At 40.1% G+C, this 19,218-nt stretch overlaps 1 protein-coding gene across 2 annotated transcripts in view; it reads left to right on the plus strand.

Moving 5' to 3' along the window:
• megf6 (multiple EGF like domains 6) overlaps positions 1-19,218 on the plus strand; it is a 386,160-nt gene that overhangs the window by 34,233 nt on the left and 332,709 nt on the right. The window lies entirely within an intron of this gene.

Here is a 19,218-nt window from a genome sequence, read left to right on the forward strand (position 1 = left end):
ATTATTCATAAAGCTTGAATTGGTGATCTGTTTTTCTGTGTTAACCTCATATTTTTTCATACTTCTTCTCAAACTAAGGTGGTGCAAGGGTAAAATGAATCGGGATGCGCTGATCAATGTAATCGTGTACCAGGAAATCATGCATTGACAAAAGCTCCCTTTGCTTGTAATGCAAAGTGTGATTAAATGCATTATTTTTAATCGTTATGGAGCACATGCATCGGAGCTTCTCAGCTGTGCTTGTGCTAAGAAAAGGAAAGATTTTAAAAATAACGTAACACGATTGTCAATGTAACCTTTTGTAAGTAGTGCCTGGAGGATTCAGTGTGGAGAAACTCTAGAGACGGCGTGTGTATTAACTTGTGGATTTTTCTGTGAGTATTTGGTGGCAGTCTGAAGTTGCTTCGGAAGACAGCGTTAGAAGCGGAGCTCAGCTCAGAGCGAAATGAGATGAATGGTAGGGGAGATGATGACGTGACTCCCCCACCCGCCTTAACTGTCAATCCCCCACAAACACAGTCTCTCGGAATTTACATAAGCACAGCCCTTCACCTACAATTTTAACTTAGTTACAAAGTGATCAAAACTCGTTTATATCCTCGTCCTCTCATTAAACTTGTATCCCGCATTACCTGTGGGCACGTGAAACGCCAGCGGTAGCCTGTCTATGAACTTAATTTAATGTTTAGGTTTACACCTTGCTTTCTTTCTGAGGTAGCAGCACTCATGAATATGGTAGTATATGTCACTCGCTCGCTTCTTATTGTTTCCCTGCCTTCTCAATTATATAATGCATGTTTTCTTAAGCGCTTTTTGGAGGTCTTCCTGGTTTTCTACGCACTACGTTGACAGTCAGTTCACGTGATTACGTGGGAGGCGTGATGATGTCACACGAAACTCCGCCCCCCACGTCATTCCAGCTCAACTCCATTACAGTTAATGGAGAAAAATACCTTCCAGTTATGACCATTAGGCGTAGAATTTCGAAATGAAACCTGCCCAACTTTTGTAAGGAAGCTGTAAGGAATGAGCCTGCCAAATTTCAGCCTTCTACCTACACGGGAAGTTGGAGAATTAGTGATGAGTGAGTGAGTGAGTGAGTGAGTGAGTGAGTGAGTGAGTGAGTGAGTGAGTGAGTGAGTGAGGGCTTTGCCTTTTATTAGTATAGATGAGCTGGAAAAGGTGTGGCATTTGTGGTGTGCCCAGAAATGATGTCAGCAATGGGACTGGATGGGAAGTCTGTATCAGAACCGGAAGTGAGGTCAGAGATGGAGCTGGAGGTGCGGTCAGTTGAGGAACTGGAAGCTAGGTCAGGTGAACTTTCCTTCTGAGGATCTGTAGAGGAAGGAGAAAAGTGTTAAGAGTGCATTGTTAACCCTCAGGCTTAATCAACATATTCTGTTAAGCCCACCGACAGCCTCCCATGCAAGCATGTGTGACAACACATTATAATAATGGCTTGGTGTTATCAATTATGATACAATAGGTTTTGTATAATATTGTAATAATGTTATAATAATATGTGCAAATCACTATTAAACTAGTTTGGCTGTATTTCACTTCTTTATCAAGAGTGTTGTCATTTTCCAATTTCTCTGAAATGTTGCGTATGCATGGATCAGAGTTGTCGTAAATATACTCTTGTTCCCCCATCAAGTTATCTTTTATAAATCCCAACTTTTGTGTGGGAGGTTGTGTACACACATTTCAAGCTTTATAAATGAGGCCCCAGGTGAGTACAAATATAAGAAAAGAAAACAGCTGGGGTGCAGGACATATGAGTGGGTCTTCGTATGTAATCAAATTGGCTTAATGTGACTGGAGATTAGTTCATGCCTTGGCATTGCTGTGATAAGCTCTAGATCTATCAAACCTGTCCTGGAAAAATAAGTCTAGAAAATAGGTAGAATTTTATTATGGAACATTTATTATACAAATTACACTAGTGAAGAAATAATGAAAGGAATTAATTGCTCTTTTATTATGTAGAATAAGCTACAATCTCTTTTGTAAATTTTAGTATCAACATTTAACATAAAACTGGTATTAGGCCCTTACCTAACTATTCAGATCTTTCACCAATTCCCTTTGAAGTACAGAACTTTACATTTGTTTTATTTGGCTTTTTGGAAATATGTTTTGCAATTCAAAGTCATGCTGAAATTGCCAATTTTAAAGTGCTGTTCAATTGTATAATTAGATTCCAATTTTGTACTGCCAGCCACAAAGGCATTCTGTGCTGCTTCAGGGCCATAAGCCCAGTTCATTTGTACTTGATATTGCTCTGTCTTCCTTTCACTTATGTAATACATTTTTTTAACATTATCTTTTAAGAGTATACATAAAAGAAAAGCTATTAAACTAATATCTGTGTTCCCTGTGTGACTTAAATTCTGGTCCTTGACCTTAATTTCCTGTAGTTTTACAGACATTTACAGCCTTAGACTTAATCTGTTTGACTGAGTAATATAGATAACAGTGGTGAAAAATTTAGTGCTTCCTGTGTTTTTGGGCCATGTTTGTTGTAAATGTTTTGCAGCAAAGGCCTGTTCCAGAGAAAAATGCCATTAATTCTCTTCAGTGGATTCTTGAGTAGTTTTGTTAAAATAAATTAACTACATAAACAAGGGTGATAAACATATAAAAAATAAACATGGTTCAATAAGGAAATTAATTATTTTAACCAAAATTACTTTTTGATCATTTTATATGTTAAATAGAGTATTGATATCACAGTTAGAGATGGTTTTGTTTAATAAATGGGCATGTTAATTGTAGCCCTTCAGAAAAAATATGATACAGCATGTGCTTGCTTCATGAAATATTGTTGGTAATATAATTTTTAACAGCTGCCAACATTTTGCGTCTCATTTATACCTGATAATACTTTTACCAATTAGAAATGTCATCATATTGGCACATAGATGATATGATTAGAACATATTCTTCCTCAAACTGTGGGAGGCACCATCTAACTGAAGTTCACCTACTGCTTTGAATTATCTTGAATCACTTTGATTTAACACTGTCACAAGTATGATCTAGTTTGTCATTAATATTCTCCAGTGTCTGCTTTCCTTGGGCTTGTGTCTTGGCCCTGCCTCCTCCTTTAACATTACTGGACTATAATTATCAATTACATCTTGAAACGATTTTGGGATAGCCATAAATCCTCACATTAGACAAAATACCAAATAGAAATCCAGAACTATAATACATTACTAGTTCATCATCCCATTTTGCAAAGTTGGGAGAATTCTAACTTGCCTGTAGAACACTAGGAAAATTATATGTTATTTAAAATAAAAAATGCTATAAAATTAAATAAAATAGTATTTACCCTATAATGTACTATTAAAAATATTTAGCAATCCTTAAAGTACTGAACATGCTTAATCTCTTCAAGCCTATTAGTCATTTTAACATTCTTACTATCCTTTCTTGCTGCTTTCTTTTCCTCTCTTTAGGTTGGGAAGAGGATCTTAAATATTATCATTGTGTGGAGAACTTAATATATAATTGCCTTATTGATGCAGAATGTATGAATTGCTTTAATGCTTTGAAAACCAATAAAATTATAACAAAAAATAGGATTGGATCCATGATTATCTGATTGGAAGATTTATTTAAAATAGAATGAATCAGTAGAAGAACATTTTTTATACAGTCCTGTTTCATTATTAGTGTTAAATACTTTAAGTGGAAAGAGCTTTATAGGTAAAATACTGTTTGTTATCAGTATTGGGGTGTATCAGCTGTTAGTGCTGCTTCTTCATGGTTCCAATGTTCTGAGTATGAATCCCACCCTACACTCTTAAAAATAAAGGTACCAGAGTGGTTCTTCTGAGTGGGAACCATTTTTGTTTAAAAAAAGACCCATCCACATAAAGGTTTCAGGAAAAAAAAGATCCAAAAAAGGGCTCCATACAGTAAATAACCATGAACAGATGGAAACAGATTTGTGAAACACCAGTAGGTCATGATTTTAAAAGGACTCTCTCTGTATACAATTACACAGGCTATGTCCAGATTTTCTTAATCTGCTAGTGTCCTGCTGGGCAGCCTACCAGCCATTAAAGATTTCAGTTTTTTTATACGTATTTAGATATTTTTCAGAACACAAAGAACCAACTTCATATGCAAAGAACCATTCCCAAGATAACAATAGTTCTTTGAGGAACCACACAGCCCTGTAAAGAACCATAAAATGCCATTAAAGAACTATTTATTTTTAAGAGTGTAGATGTTGCCAATGTGGAGCTTGAATACCCCCCTGCCCCATGTTGATGTGGGTTTCCTCCAATTACTCTGGTTTTCACCTGACATCCCAAAGACATAAAATCGCTCCCTGTGATGAACTAGCACTAGCACCAAGCAGGTTTAAGAAAATTAGGTTGCATTTAAAAAATCATTCACAAGAACAAATCTTGAAGCAGTCTCCTAACAGTTAAAGTTTGGATAAAAGGAGAACTTGTCACACATTACAACATGCAAAAGTTCAGCAAGGTAACTACACTTACATTTACTACAGATTATTAATTGCATGAATTGCATTTTTGTTATTAAAAAAAAGTTAATAAAATGCACATATAAAATATTGAATCATTGAGTTATATCTGCAAATGACTACAGACAACAATAAACTTTAATTTTGTGATGGTTAATCAATATGAAAAAGAAAATAATTTCTTGAACATACTTTTTTTTTTAAAAATGCCCCATTCTCATAATGCATCATTGGAGCTTTGCAAATGAAATCCATGCCACATACTGATTGTGTGTCTTATTTTCTTGTAAAAACTGACAGAGACCTTTAAAAAGGCAGCAATCCACAAACATAATGACCATGTCCATTTTTGGTCCACATATATTCCAAATGCATAATTTCTAGCCTAATCTGAAATATAGTGACTCTAAGATATTTAACTTCAGAGGGCCCACTGTTAAATTCTTCAATTATGCAAATATTCTTCTGTGGTTTTCAGGTAAGGAAAACAGTAGTTTATACTCACTAGTCATGGTGCCAGGGAGTGGTGATGTGTTGCATGTTGATTAGCATTTGCAAGAAGGAATTTCACTGAACTCTGTACATGTGACAATAACAGCAATGCCTATTCACTATTTTACTGCTTACTTACATTTTTATTATACATGTTGTTTACAGCTTCTTTTAAAATCGCCTTAAATATTACTTTCCAATCTAAGCACTTTATTCAAATTACTTTTACATATAAAACACAGTAGGATTTTCATATTTCTAATTACTTTTATACTGATACAGTTGTGTCTTTATAAATTCTGATCAAACTATTCCTCTGAATAACTAATTGCGAAATTTCCCTCTGGAAGATCTATCTATCTAATTATTAATACAACTTAACAGAACTCTAACTGGCGCCCAACCTATCAGGGTTTCTGATAAAATAAACGCCTCTAGCAAGCCTGATTTGGATTAAGGGAGTTTGAGAATGTGATTCTTTTCTTTTTCAGAAATGCACTGAAGGAATCAATTAAGAGAAAAAACAGCAAATAATTTTAGTCTAATGTAACATTAAAGGAAGGAAAGGCCAGCAGGCCATCTGATTACTAGAAACCAGTTCTCATAATCCTTTTCACTTCTAACCAACATTTTGATTTCATTCTGCTTGTTTAAAAATCTGTTCTGAAAGAAAACGTGAGTGCTTCATATTTCTGTCCATCCATAATATGTCTGAACCTGTGTTATCCAGCCTCAAAGTCCCAAGAAGTCAGAGCCTCACCTAACAGCAATGGGCACAAAGCAGGCACTAAATCTGAATGGAACACAAGTTCACCACTGTGCACAAATACAACAATACTTACTTGTGTCTATTAGAAACTAATGGAAACTTGGGAAGTACACACAGACTCTCCACAATGGAAGCTGAAGAAGTATAAATAACTAGTTAAAGGCCACCTATCTCAGCCAGAGGTATACGCTAAGCATGCAGCTTTGTCGTTTCAGGTCAACATAGCTTAGACATACCATGTGCTGTTAGGCCTACTGCTGTTTGTTTTTCATGTGTTTAAATTAGGGCTGGGCAAGTTAACCTGTTATTATTATTTTGAAAGCCTCAGTCTCACTAGTGAGCGATAGAGATCAGTGAAGTTCTTGTTACAGCGCTTTTCGATATGCTTTTGCTAGAAGAAAAGTTAGCTTTGTTGATTAGACCTCGATTCCCTGCACGTGCATCAGTAGCGAAGAGCAAACAGCTTCTAAAATGGTATGTGGAGAGATACCAAAGTGAATGCACAAAGCAAAATAATCCTTGGATGACTTTTTTCGTATTATTGCTGAATTGGACTCTGATTTATCGAACTCCAATTTTGATGCAAGTGATCTGGCGATGTAGATCGAAAATGAAAGTGAGGTACCGGCATCAGCTGATTGGTCCCTAGCTGATCGTGGTGCTGAACACGTTCATGTACCTGATGCACCTATGGCAACGTTCGTCTGGGAGGACAGACACTTACAATGACAGGAGGTACAAACCATATTGCGTCTCACTGCAACTGCCACCCCTGTGCACCTGTCTCACAAAGACAGCCAGGCAGCCAGCCCACCGTGCATTCCTGCAAGCTGTCGAGCCACCCCCTGCGCAGCCGCAAACTGCAAACAGGCGCCGACAGCAGGCACAACAGGCAGCAACAGATGTTTTGTGTTGATTTATGTGTGAGACCATTGCTTTGTGAGCTTTTCAGAAAACTGAGTTTTTTCGAAAGAATTTTAGCCCTCAAAGAGTTGCTACTGAACATAGATTGTTTATGCTGTGCCCTGATAAAAGAAAATGTTTCTGCAGTTATCTGTTCATATTAAAAAAGAAAACAGATTTATAGATGTTAACTTGTTGTTGCTCGGAAGGTGCCTGTTATAATGTTGTGATCGTGGCTATGGACCCTGAGGGTAACTTGTTTTTCTGTAACAAACTAGATAAAACGTTAATGCCCTGGCAGTGGCAAATAGCTTTGTTTTATATTTGATTTGATTACATTAATGTTTAAGTTCAGATTTACAAGAAATATTTTAACTGCTACTATGTAAAGGCAATACTGCTGTTAAAAAGCACCACATTTGTTTAAAGTGTTTGCAAACCAAATACATGCAATACACTACTTTTGAGTTCATTATTGAATTTTGCACATAATTTGATTGTTGTGATTATCTACGATTCATCGCAATTAAAAGTTTAAAAATTATTTATAATAAGCTAAGGCAGTATCTCTGTTACTGAGATATGTTCATTTATGATCTATATAAATATTTTGGGTTTTGTAAAATTAAGGACACATTCACCTGTATAAATGTCAACGTAAATATTTTACGCTGTGTGATATGCTTCTTAAAATTGTAATAATACAAGTTTTTAATTATTAAAATACAGAATATTGTTCTGTCATGCAATATCTAGAGGTGTCTTCTGGAACCATTCTTTACTGCATAAGCTCCAACTCCCTTGAATTGTCACAAGAAAAAAAGAAGGTATTGAAAATGGATAAAAGTTTGAATGAAATATTTCAGCTGTTTAATCATTAGATGTCATGGTATGTAATTCATATGTGGCATTCTTAAATCTTACATTGGGCAAATAACCCTCCTATAAAATATGCTGATACCGGTGGATGTGAAAGAGCTTGCTTGAGACTTTTCAAGGTGGAAATTTCCCATGACAGTCTTAGAGAGGCTCCATTTGTTATGGAGACTTTTTTATCATTTTGGTTTATCAGGTGAAATGATCTTTAGGGAAATTAAACACCTACTGCATCAAAGCCTAAGTGGATTAGAAAGGAAAAAAGTGCACAACTGACTGGAGCTGTTGCACAATCTATAAATCATAAGGTGTATGCACATTTTAAGCTTTGCCTATATTAAAGACATATGTTATTTTCAAGGAAGAAAACTATTTGAAAGGTGCCGCACAGTGCAGACAGATTTTTCATTATACTTGGCATGGCAACATCAGCTAAAGTTAATTCAGCATTCCTCCATTGAGAGGTAAGTGCTGTTCATTGTGTCAGCACTTAGTGGGAAATACAACCAAGAGTTCAAACATCAGTTTGTGTTAGACTACCAGAAATGTGCCTGGTGAAAAGAGGCAACCAAATGGCCTGATACATAAATGGGAGTCCACAAAACCTTTTTGTATTATATTGTCATTTGTTCTTGAAACTGCCTCATTGACTTTTAAGGTTTCAATAAGATTACAGTACTGCATCTTATTTACATCTGATAATGCCGTTACATTATGTGAAACCTCTTATAAGTGCATGTACCCTGCAATTGACTGGCACTCAGTCCAGGGTTGGGTCATGAGTTGCACCCAAACTTGTCAGGATAGTAACTTGCTTTGTGAGATTTGAGTTAGGAAAAAATGCATTCAAAAATGGACTTATGTTTTTCATGTTTATCTGGTGTTAGCTTTGTCATTGTTTAAACTATTACAAAGTTCAAGAAGCATGAGTTCATGCAGAATAAATGTGGTTGATAACAGGTGTAAAATAAACACACACAGAATAAGTTAAAGATTTGGGGTTGCCACTGCAGTAACCCAGTGTACTTGAAAACAAGTAGGCAAATGAAGGTCTTTACAGACAGAGCTCAAAACAAAACTACAGATTGCAAGATGGCGTTATATGCCCGGATGACGGGAAGGGGTTGGTCCAGAGGAACCAAAACTGGTAGTGACGTCAGTAGTGGAGAGTTTAGTTGGCTGGTCTGCAGAGGAATAGAGTGAGAAAGCATTAGTGCACAGCGCCAACCCCTGGTCCTTCAGGTTATCACAGTTATTTGAGCCCTTAAGCTGTTTCCCATGCACACGTGTGTGACACAGGTTACCATATGTCACATATTCTTGGGGAACCACCTGTGTCTGATTTATCCACATTGAATATTGGTCAATCCTTGCAGTACAAAGGAAAAGCAATGAATTAACTCTGAACAGTACATACTAGAGAACACCCAAACACATCTGCATTTTGGCTCACAAAGAAAAGCAATTTAGCAAATCCTATTAATCTGTCAGCAAATATATGGACAGTGGGTTTGTACAGACTTACAGGGACATGGGAAATAACCATGAATGTCCCAGGAATAATCCACTTTCCCATATTTGACAAGCAATGCTTGCTCTGGTAAAACTAAAAATAAAATACTATTTCCCTAGAGTGGTGCCCCTTAGTTATCATCTATATGTAGTGGAGGTGGAAGCAGTTGGATTCTTTCCCAGTATTTCAGTGTTAATATGGTCATTGCTGTGGATTGCCTTTGCCACTGGCTTGTACTCCTTTCAAACACCTTGTCATGTAGATGCCCCTGTCTACATTACCTTTGCTACTAGAAGGGCCTACTGACAGGCTGAAGGAATGTGTTTAATTTGTGAATCAAAATCTATAATAAATACTTTTCTATTTGGTCTCTGAAACTTTACAAATTGTACATTTTCAAACAAGCGCTGCGTGGGTTTGACCTAAGCCACATACTTCATACTATAAATTACACCGATCTTCTCAGTCAATTCATTTTTGAATCCTCTTTATCCTGTGTTTTGGGTAATTACAATGTCGACTGTTTTGGGCCAGGCCAAAGTAGGAAAAACCCTGGTCAGGACACAATCCATTAGAGAGCACTCAGTCATACAAGAATATTCACCCCCTAGTGAGTCTGTTTAGACTTACCAGTTAAGTAGATTGTACATCTACATGTTTGAACTGTAGGAATAAATCTTATAACCTGGAGAAAAGCCATTCAAACAGGAAGGAAATCTGCCATTTGAACAGTGTAAGAACATACTTACTGCCCTACTGCCACACATCATTTTAGTTTAAAAAAACACCAGTTTTATTTCTATTTTTGCCAGGTTTTTTTTTTGGAAAACATCTAGTGAAATAATTTTATATTTTCACCAGTTGCACACTTATCTTTGGGTAGAAAGTTGCTCCGGGCAGATTTCAAATTTTTCATTAGCTTTGCTTGTGTAATATAAATCTCATACCCTTCTGTCCTCATGGGGACTCAATAATTTTGCCTGATGCTTCTCAAACAAAGAAGATAATGTGCATTCCACTTCATTTCCTCTTCACATAATGAACAGCATATCTTCCACCAGTATTCTCGAGTTTAGCATATGGAGAGCTCCTATACAGGAAACCGGAGAGGTCACTCAAGAGGTACCCTGGTCATAATGCCTGGGAATACTTGTGAGCCATTTTATAGTGAAGTGAAATGGCAAGATTTTATATATATATAAATTTATGCACCTGCCTGATTTTGTTTGAACAATTATTGCACACTTTCTGTAAATCCAATAAACTTCATTTCACTTCTCAAATATCACTGTGTGTGTTTCCTATATGATATATTTAACTGACATTTTTTATCGTAACAACCAACGATTTATACAGGAAAATAATGACTATTAACAAGGTTGCCCAAACTTTTGCATCCCACTGTATATACACACAAATACATATATATTGTGAACGCTGGCCCTGGCACAGACAGACGGACAACATATTTTGCACCCACACACCGTTTATTCACACTATTTACAAATATATACAAAGTAGTCCAATCACGTGCACTCACAACCCCAGTGCCCTTGGCACTGAATCCCCCAAAGTCCAGGGCCCACAGTCTCTAGTGCCTTTCTTCCTGGCCGCCTCCTGTCCTCTCTCCAGCTCCGTCGTACTGCCTCCCGACTTCCACCAATGACTGGAGGGAGGCGGCCCCTTTTATGGGAACCCGGATGAGCTCCAGCTGCTTCCCGGCACTTGGTCTTGGCCACACCCCTGTGTGGCGGAAGTGCCGGCTGCGCACCCGGAAGCCGTCCGTGTAACCCCTGTCCTCTTCCCCCCGGCACTTCCTGGTGTGGCGGAAGTGCCGGGCTCCCGGGATAAATAGGCACTGGGGCGCCGCCTGGCGGTGGCCACGGGTCCCTACAGGGCTGGGCTTCCAAGCCCTGTACCCGTGGCCCCCCACATAACCAGGATGGACACCCCCTTATCGATCTGGAGGAGGCACACGCCCTCCTCTGGTCCTCCAAAGCGTCCCGGCCGGGCTCCATCCCCGGCCAAAGACCACACGGGGTAAACTGGCATCGGGGCGCGGCCTGGCGGTGACCACGGGTCCCTACAGGGCTGGGCTTCCAAGCCCTGTACCCGTGGCCCCCCACATAACCAGGACGAACGGCATTCACCCCTCGGTTCCTCCTTCTTCTCTTGGACGCTCTGATGGTCTGGGTCTGAGCACAGCAAAAGCTCAAATCCAGCCCCGTCTGCGTCCAGGCAGAGCGACAGGAGACAGCTGCGGGCTTGGAGCGCAGGGTGCTAGGACCCAGGGCACTCAGCAGCCCCGATCCTACCAGCCCCTGCGTGTTCGATCTCCCAGTTTCGTCAGCCGTCTGCACCGCCACGTCCACTGTTGGGAAGTTGCCTACTCGGAGCGGTGCGTCCCGTAGCGGTCCGGCCATGTTCGGCTAACCCCCCCACTTGCTTTACGGGGACGGTAATACTGACCACCCCCGCCGTGCTCCGCCGGCCTCCGGTTCCAGCGGCACACCGATCCTCCGTCTCCTACGGCGTCTTTTCCGACGCGACCGCCTTTCCTGTCAGCTGCTCCAACTGGACAGCGAGAGAACTCAGCAACTGTGAAAACGGCGACTCGGCGGGCCGAGGGGATCCCCCCGACTCACGCTGAGCCACTGGTGGAAACAGAGAGACAGACGTCAGTGAGCTTACCTGTCCATTAGCTGCACTTGACGCCTGCCTCCTGTGGGCCACTCCCTCTGGCCCAATCGGGTCTCGTCTCGGCACGAGATTTGCGTTCCTAGGTCCCGCCTCCATCCAATCCTTGGCGGGCACACCAGACACACCAGCCAACCCCGTGCCTGTCAGGGGGCGGGACATCCGGCCCATGACCATCTTGCCTCCCCTACTCCAAATGTGCGGGGACGTGCCTCCTCGCTGCGTTGTGGTTGCGGCGATTCCTTGAGCCGCATCGGCTCCGATTCCACAGCCTTCACTGCTGCCGCCGTCGCCGTGCTGCTGACAGCCCGTGGCCCGGTGTGCTCCTGCCACGGATTCGGATCCGGTTCGTCCCTCCCTGTAGAAACAAAGGTAAGGCCGACCCCGAAGGGCCGATGATTGCAGGGCAGGGCACTCACCTCCCGGATCCCGTCATGCCGAGGCCCCCGCCTCGGTGTGGCCCTCTGTGCTGCCACGCCGGCCTGGCTGTCCGTCTCGACAGCGCGACTGGAGCCTGCTGCGCTCCGCCGATGTCGGGTTCTCCTCCGCACCCGGGGAAAGCCATTCCGCTGTCCGGCAGCGGTTTCTGGCGAACGCTCCAGCGGTTGTGCCGCGGGCGCTCCGCGGCCAGTGTGTGGGGTCCGCTGCTGCGCCGGGCCGTTCACAGACATATTTGATATTAATGCAGGTCCCCGCCTTGTACCAGGTGGAGCATCCGCACGACTACGCCACTGTGAACGCTGGCCCTGGCACAGACAGACGGACAACATATTTTGCACCCACACACCGTTTATTCACACTATTTACAAATATATACGAAGTAGTCCAATCACGTGCACTCACAACCCCAGTGCCCTTGGCACTGAATTCCCCCAAAGTCCAGGGCCCACAGTCTCTAGTGCCTTTCTTCCTGGCCGCCTCCTGTCCTCTCTCCAGCTCCGTTGTACTGCCTCCCGACTTCCACCAATGACTGGAGGGAGGCGGCCCCTTTTATGGGAACCCGGATGAGCTCCAGCTGCTTCCCGGCACTTGGTCTTGGCCACACCCCTGTGTGGCGGAAGTGCCGGCTGCGCACCCGGAAGCCGTCCGTGTAACCCCTGTCCTCTTCCCCCCGCTCTTACGTGCAAGTCTTCGTGGATATTATGAACTATCGTTTCTGTTCAAGTTCTATTTAAATTTTAAATAGAAGGAATTTTTATTTAGTCGACAGAATATTATTCCGGAATAAATCAACTCAAACCTTAAATAACTTATATTTTGCTCTCCATAAAAATATATCCTGTTTAAATTATACAAGTTAGAAATAAAGTAAACGTTAAAAGAACAAAGATTCAAATTTTTTTACTCTTATGTAATTTTACATAAAAATAAACTTAAATTTGAAATATCCCAAAAGATTTTGCTCTCCATAAAAATATATCCTGTCAAAATTATACAAATTCAAATATGAACATGCTGCATAACAAAACCTGGAAATATAAATGTGTTCTTTTCAACAATAACAAATCAAATCATTCAGTTGTCTTTGTTCATATGTCATGTTATTAGAGCTGGACGCCTGGTATCTTTTTTTTGCAACAAGTTCGTTTATGTTTGGTGTGAGGTTCTGTGTTGTGGAGATTGTCCGGATGGACAGCAGGTGCTCATCAGTGAGGCGATTCCTGTGTGCTGTTTTGTTAGTCGTAATCACTGAAAAGAGCTTCTCACACAGATATGTGCTACCAAACATTCACAAGCTTCAAGCCGCATGTCGACGAAGCTGGAGCATTTCTGCGGGAATGGAGTGAATAAACTGTGCGGGCACTGCAGTATCGTACTTTGCCTTCAGTGTGCTATTACACTGCAGCTCAATGACCTCCATCTGAATCTGCACAGGTGCAGTTTCCACATCGACGGCAAATGGGTTGCGAAACAACTCAAAAGTCTTTTTTTGTTCTTCAAAGTCACCAAAGCACCGTGTGAAATCAGTGCGCGCAGTTTATCAGCAAAGTGCGTATTTGAGAACACCGTAGTGCCGACTTGGTTCAGCATTACTTGGCAACAGGGAAAGTGGGGCAAGTTGCACTGGTGCATTTGTGTCTCCCATAAAAGCAGCTTCACTTGAAATCACTTTGTGATTTTGCACGGGTAAAAACGTCTGCTGGATTTAGGGTTGCCACCCGTCCTTTAAAATCTGGAATCGTCCGTATTTGAGAATGAAATGCGTGTCCGTTTTGAATCAATACGGGGACGGGTTTTATTCCGTATTTTTTATCATTTTTTTTAAAGCAGCGTCTCATGCAAATCATCCCACACGCATTTTATGAAGATGCCTCCTTTCCTACTTTTGATTGGGTAATACTTAAGTAGAGTCTGCAAAGTGTGCGTCCCTTATTTTTTTGTATTAAAAGTGGTAACCCTAGCTGGATTCTTCTTTAACTCTTCTGCTTTCTATATCTTCTGCATTGCATTCAGGTCTTTCAAGTTATCGTGATGTTTTGTCCCATAGTGCCGTCTTAGATTAAATTCTGTAATTACAGCCACATTAGCTCCACAAATGAGACACACGTGTTTACCGGCAATGTCAGTAAACATATACTCATCCTCCCATCAATTTTTAAGGGCTCTATTTTCAGAATCAACTTTTCTTTTCGGTATCGTGTGGGCTAGCTTCGCAATAACTTGCAGCATCATAAGCTAGACTTGATTAATGCGGTAAGTGTTTGGCAAGGCAGCTGAAGCGCTGCATTATGGGATCTGTAGTTTATTGTGTTACCAGCACTTCATATCCCCGGGCCATTAATAACAATAATATACAACTCTCGTTTATATCCTGCGTCCTCTCATTAAACTTGTATCCTGCATTACCCATGGGCATGCACGCCAGCGGCAGCCTGTCTATGAACTTAATTTAAATTTTATGTTTACACCGTGCTTTGTTTCCGAAGTAGCAGCACTCATGAATATGGTTGTATATATGTCATTCGCTCGCTTCCTATTGTTTTGCTGCCTTCTCAATTATATAATGCATGTTTTCTTCAGCGCGTTTTGGAGCTCTTCCTGGTTTTCATTACTGCGTTAAAGCCAGTTCCGTGATTACGTGGAGGCGTGATGATGTCACACGAAACTCCACCCCCACGGCTTTCGCGCTCAACTCCATTACAGTAAATGGAGTAAAATCGCTTCCAGTTATAACCATTACGCGTAGAATTTCGAAATGAAATCTGCCCAACTTTTGTAAGGAAGCTGTAAGGAATGAGCCTGCCAAATTTCAGCCTTCTACCTACACGGGAAGTTGGAGAATTAGTGATGAGTCAGTGAGTGAGTGAGTGAGTCAGTCAGTCAGTCAGTCAGTCAGTCAGTCAGTCAGTGAGGGCTTTGCCTTTTATTAGTATAACAACAACAACAACAACATTTATTTATATAGCACATTTTCATACAAACAGTAGCTCAAAGTGCTTTACATATTAAAGAATAGAAAAATGAAAGACATAATTATAAAAAATAAATCAAAATTAACATCGAATAAGAGTAAGGTTCAATGGCCAGGGGACAGAAAAACAAAAACTCCAGACGGCTGGAGAAAAATAAAATCTGTAGGGATTCCAGACCATGAGACCGCCCAGTCCCTCTGGGCATTCTACCTAACATAAATGAAACAGTCCTCTTTGGATTTAGGGTTCTCACGGAAGGGCTTGATGATGATGATGGTCACGTAGACTTCTTCCTTTTAATCCGTCCATCATTGTTGGAGCATCATGAAGCTTTGAGTAGGTGGAGGTGGCGCAGGCCACCACCACAAAGAAACCGGAAAAAGAAACAGAAAAGAGAGTAGGGGTCAGTACCGATTTTAGAGCCACCATGAATAGTTGTTATGATGAATTGAACATACAGAGTATCAGGATTAAGTTAAATTACGATTAAAATGAAGTTATAAAAGGCCATGTTAAAGTAATGTGTTTTCAGCAGTGTTTTAAAGTGCTCTACTGTATCAGCCTGGCGAATTCCTATTGGCAGGCTATTCCAGATTTTAGGTGCATAACAGCAGAAGGCCGCCTCACCACTTCTTTTAAGTTTTGTTCTTGGAATTCTAAGGAGACACTCATTTGAGGATCTGAGGTTACGATTTGGAATATAAGGTGTCAGACATTCCGATATATAAGATGGGGCGAGATTATTTAAGGCTTTATAAACCATAAGCAGAATTTTAAAGTCAATTCTGAATGACACAGGTAACCAGTGTAGTGACATCAAAACTGGTGTGATGTGTTCTGATTTTCTTTTCCTAGTTAGGATTCTAGCAGCTGCATTCTGCACTAGTTGCAAACGATTTATATCTTTTTTTGGGTAGTCCTGAGAGGAGTGCATTACAGTAATCTAGTCGACTGAAAACAAACGCGCGAACTAATTTCTCAGCATCTTTCAGTGATATAAGAGGTCTAACTTTACTTATGTTTCTTAAGTGAAAAATGCTGTCCTAATGATCTGATTAATATGTGATTTAAAATTCAGATTACAGTCAACAATCACCCCTAAGCTTTTTACCTCCGTCTTGACTTTTAATCCTAATGTATCCAGTTTATTTCTAATAGCCTCATTGTATCCATTATTGCTGATCACTAAAATTTCAGTTTTCTCTTTATTTAACTTGAGAAAATTACTATTCATCCATTCTGAGATACTAGTCAGACATTGTGTTAGTGAATCAATAGAATCGGGTCATCAGGTGCTATTGATAAGTACAGCTGTGTGTCATCAGCATAGCTGTGGTAGCTCACGTTGTGCCCTGAGATAATCTGACCTAACGGAAGCATGTAGATTGAGAATAACAGCGGACCCAGGATAGAGCCTTGTGGAACACCATATTGGATATCATGTGTCTTGAGTTGTAATTCCCACAACTAACAAAATATTTTCTCCCTGTCAGGTAGGATTCAAACCAATTTAAGACACTGCCAGAGAGGCCCACCCATTGACTAAGGCGATTTCTAAGAATGTTGTGATCAATGGTGTCAAATGCAGCACTCAGATCTAAGAGGATGAGAACAGATAAATGGCCTCTGTCTGCATTTACCCGCAAGTCATTTACTACTTTAACGAGTGCAGTTTCTGTGCTGTGATTTGTTCTAAAACCTGACTGAAATTTATCAAGAATAGCATGTTTATTTAGGTGGTCATTTAACTGCATAATGACTGCCTTCTCTAGAACTTTACTTAAGAAGGCAGGTTAGAGATGGGTCTAAAATTTTCAAGAGCGAGGGTCAAGATTATGTTTCTTAAGTAGGGGTTTAACTACAGCAGTCTTAAGACAGTCTGGGAAGACCCCAGTATCTAGTGACGAATTTACTATGTCAGAACATTATCAATTAGCACGCCTGATACTTCTTTGAAAAACCTTGTTGGTATCGGGTCAAGGACGAGGTGGAGGGTTTTAATTGAGATATTATTTTTGTAAATCAGGTAAATCTATCCTAGTGAAAGAGTTTAATTTGTTTATAACAGGATGTTGGGGTTTAGGGGATCCTTAGTGTTGGGGAGATATACTATGTTATTTCTAATATCATTAATTTTTGATTGAAAATACAGCGACAGCCTCACAGGTTTCACTGGAAGCACTTAGGAGGCATTCCTTTGAGCTACCTGGGTTTAGTAGGCGATCAATTGTTGAAAATAAGACTCTAGGATTACTAGCATTGTTATTTATAATCTTGAGAAATAGCAGCGTCTCTCAAGACGGACAGTGTTATTGTATTCTGTTATTTTGACTTTTAATATTTCGTGGTGGATAGTAAGTTTAGTCTTCCTCCATTGACGCTCAGCTCTACGGCATGTTCTCTTTAAATCAGACACTCTTTGGGTCTTCCATGGTATACAATGCTAGAAGATTTTTTCACTGTCTTTTCAGGTGCAACTATGTCAACAGCAGCTCTCACTTTAGAATTAAATCTTTCCACCTTACTATTTACATTGTCCTCGCTATTATAGCTGGCACTATAAACGGACTGATTGCTTAAAATGTTTGTAAGTTTTAAAGCTGCTGCCGAATCAAAGAAGCGTTTTTTAACAATATGCTTCTCATGAGTGTTTTTTATCATTATTTCTATATTAAAAGTAGAAGAAAATGGTCTGATAGACCAATATCAATGATCTGTTTTATATCAACTTTCAGTCCTTTAGTAATCACTAAGTCTAATGTATGACCTGCTTTATGTGTAGGCTGATTTATGAGTTGTCTCAAATCAAAAGAATCCAGGAGGTTCATAAATTCTTTTACTTTTAGATCACACTGATTATCTATATGAAAATTAAAGTCGCCAACTATTAGGAGTGTGTCATAATTAGTAATTAAAATTGACATTAAGTCAGAGAATTCCTCAAAAAACGCGTTATATTTAGGAGGTCTATACACGGATAGTACTAGAACTTGAGAATCTCCATGAATAACAACGGCGAGATACTCAAAGGACTTGAACTTACCAAAACTGACATCTTTACATTTTAATCGCTCGAGTAAATGTTAGCCAATCCGCCCCTTTTCCCTGGCGGTTTGCATGAGTAAAACTGTAATCCGGAGGCAGATTCGATTAAAACTGACGCGCATCTGAATTCAGCCATGTTTCATTTAGTGCAATAAGATCTATTTTTATCACTAATAAGATCGTTGATAAAAAACGTTTTGTTAGTTAAAGCTCTGACATTTAATAGTGCCATATTTAATGTTTCGGAGGTGCAGAGATGAGTACTATGTGCGTTATTGTTATTTGGAATAGGAACTAAATTATTATTATTAGCGCTCTGTGTGTATTTTTTGTTTAATCTGTGATCTGTTTTTATAGTTTTAATACATTGTTCCTCTAAAATAGTGATTTTAATTAGATTATTGGAGTTTATGCCGTATTTCCTAGGTTTTCTACGTGCATTGAGATTGCTTATTACAGTATTAATGGTGTGAACTTTAACGGAAGACTCTATTAAACATTCATCATGTCCTGGCACAGCAGTATTATTTCGGAAGGGGTTAAGAGCAGAGATAGATAGTCAAGAAAAACGAATTACCTTCGATATGTTTTCGGAGAGGACCCGGGCGGCGAAACTGTTCGGATGCAGGCCATCACGCTTGAAGAGACGCAGCCTTTCCAAAAGAGATTCCAATTGTTGATGAAGCCGACATCCTTCTTCTTGCAGAAACCCTGTAGCCAGTTGTTCAACCCTAGCAGACGACTGTAGTACTCGTTGGATCGTCTGACGAGAGGTAGTGGACCCGAAACGAAGATCTTTGCCGATGGGGTCCTCTCCTTCGTGTCTCTAATCAAAGCTGCGAAGTCAGCCTTCAGGATTTATATAGATATATATGATGTTGTACAGTACATCAATTTCAGCCAAATTGTTACAGTAGTATTGTCAGAGTACAGCGAGAATCTAATCTATTATAATCTAATCTAATCTAATGAGTTTCTTGATTCATTAGCGGTACCACAGCTA

Source organism: Polypterus senegalus, chromosome 1, assembly GCF_016835505.1.
Source record: "Polypterus senegalus isolate Bchr_013 chromosome 1, ASM1683550v1, whole genome shotgun sequence".
Classification (NCBI taxonomy): domain Eukaryota; kingdom Metazoa; phylum Chordata; class Cladistia; order Polypteriformes; family Polypteridae; genus Polypterus; species Polypterus senegalus.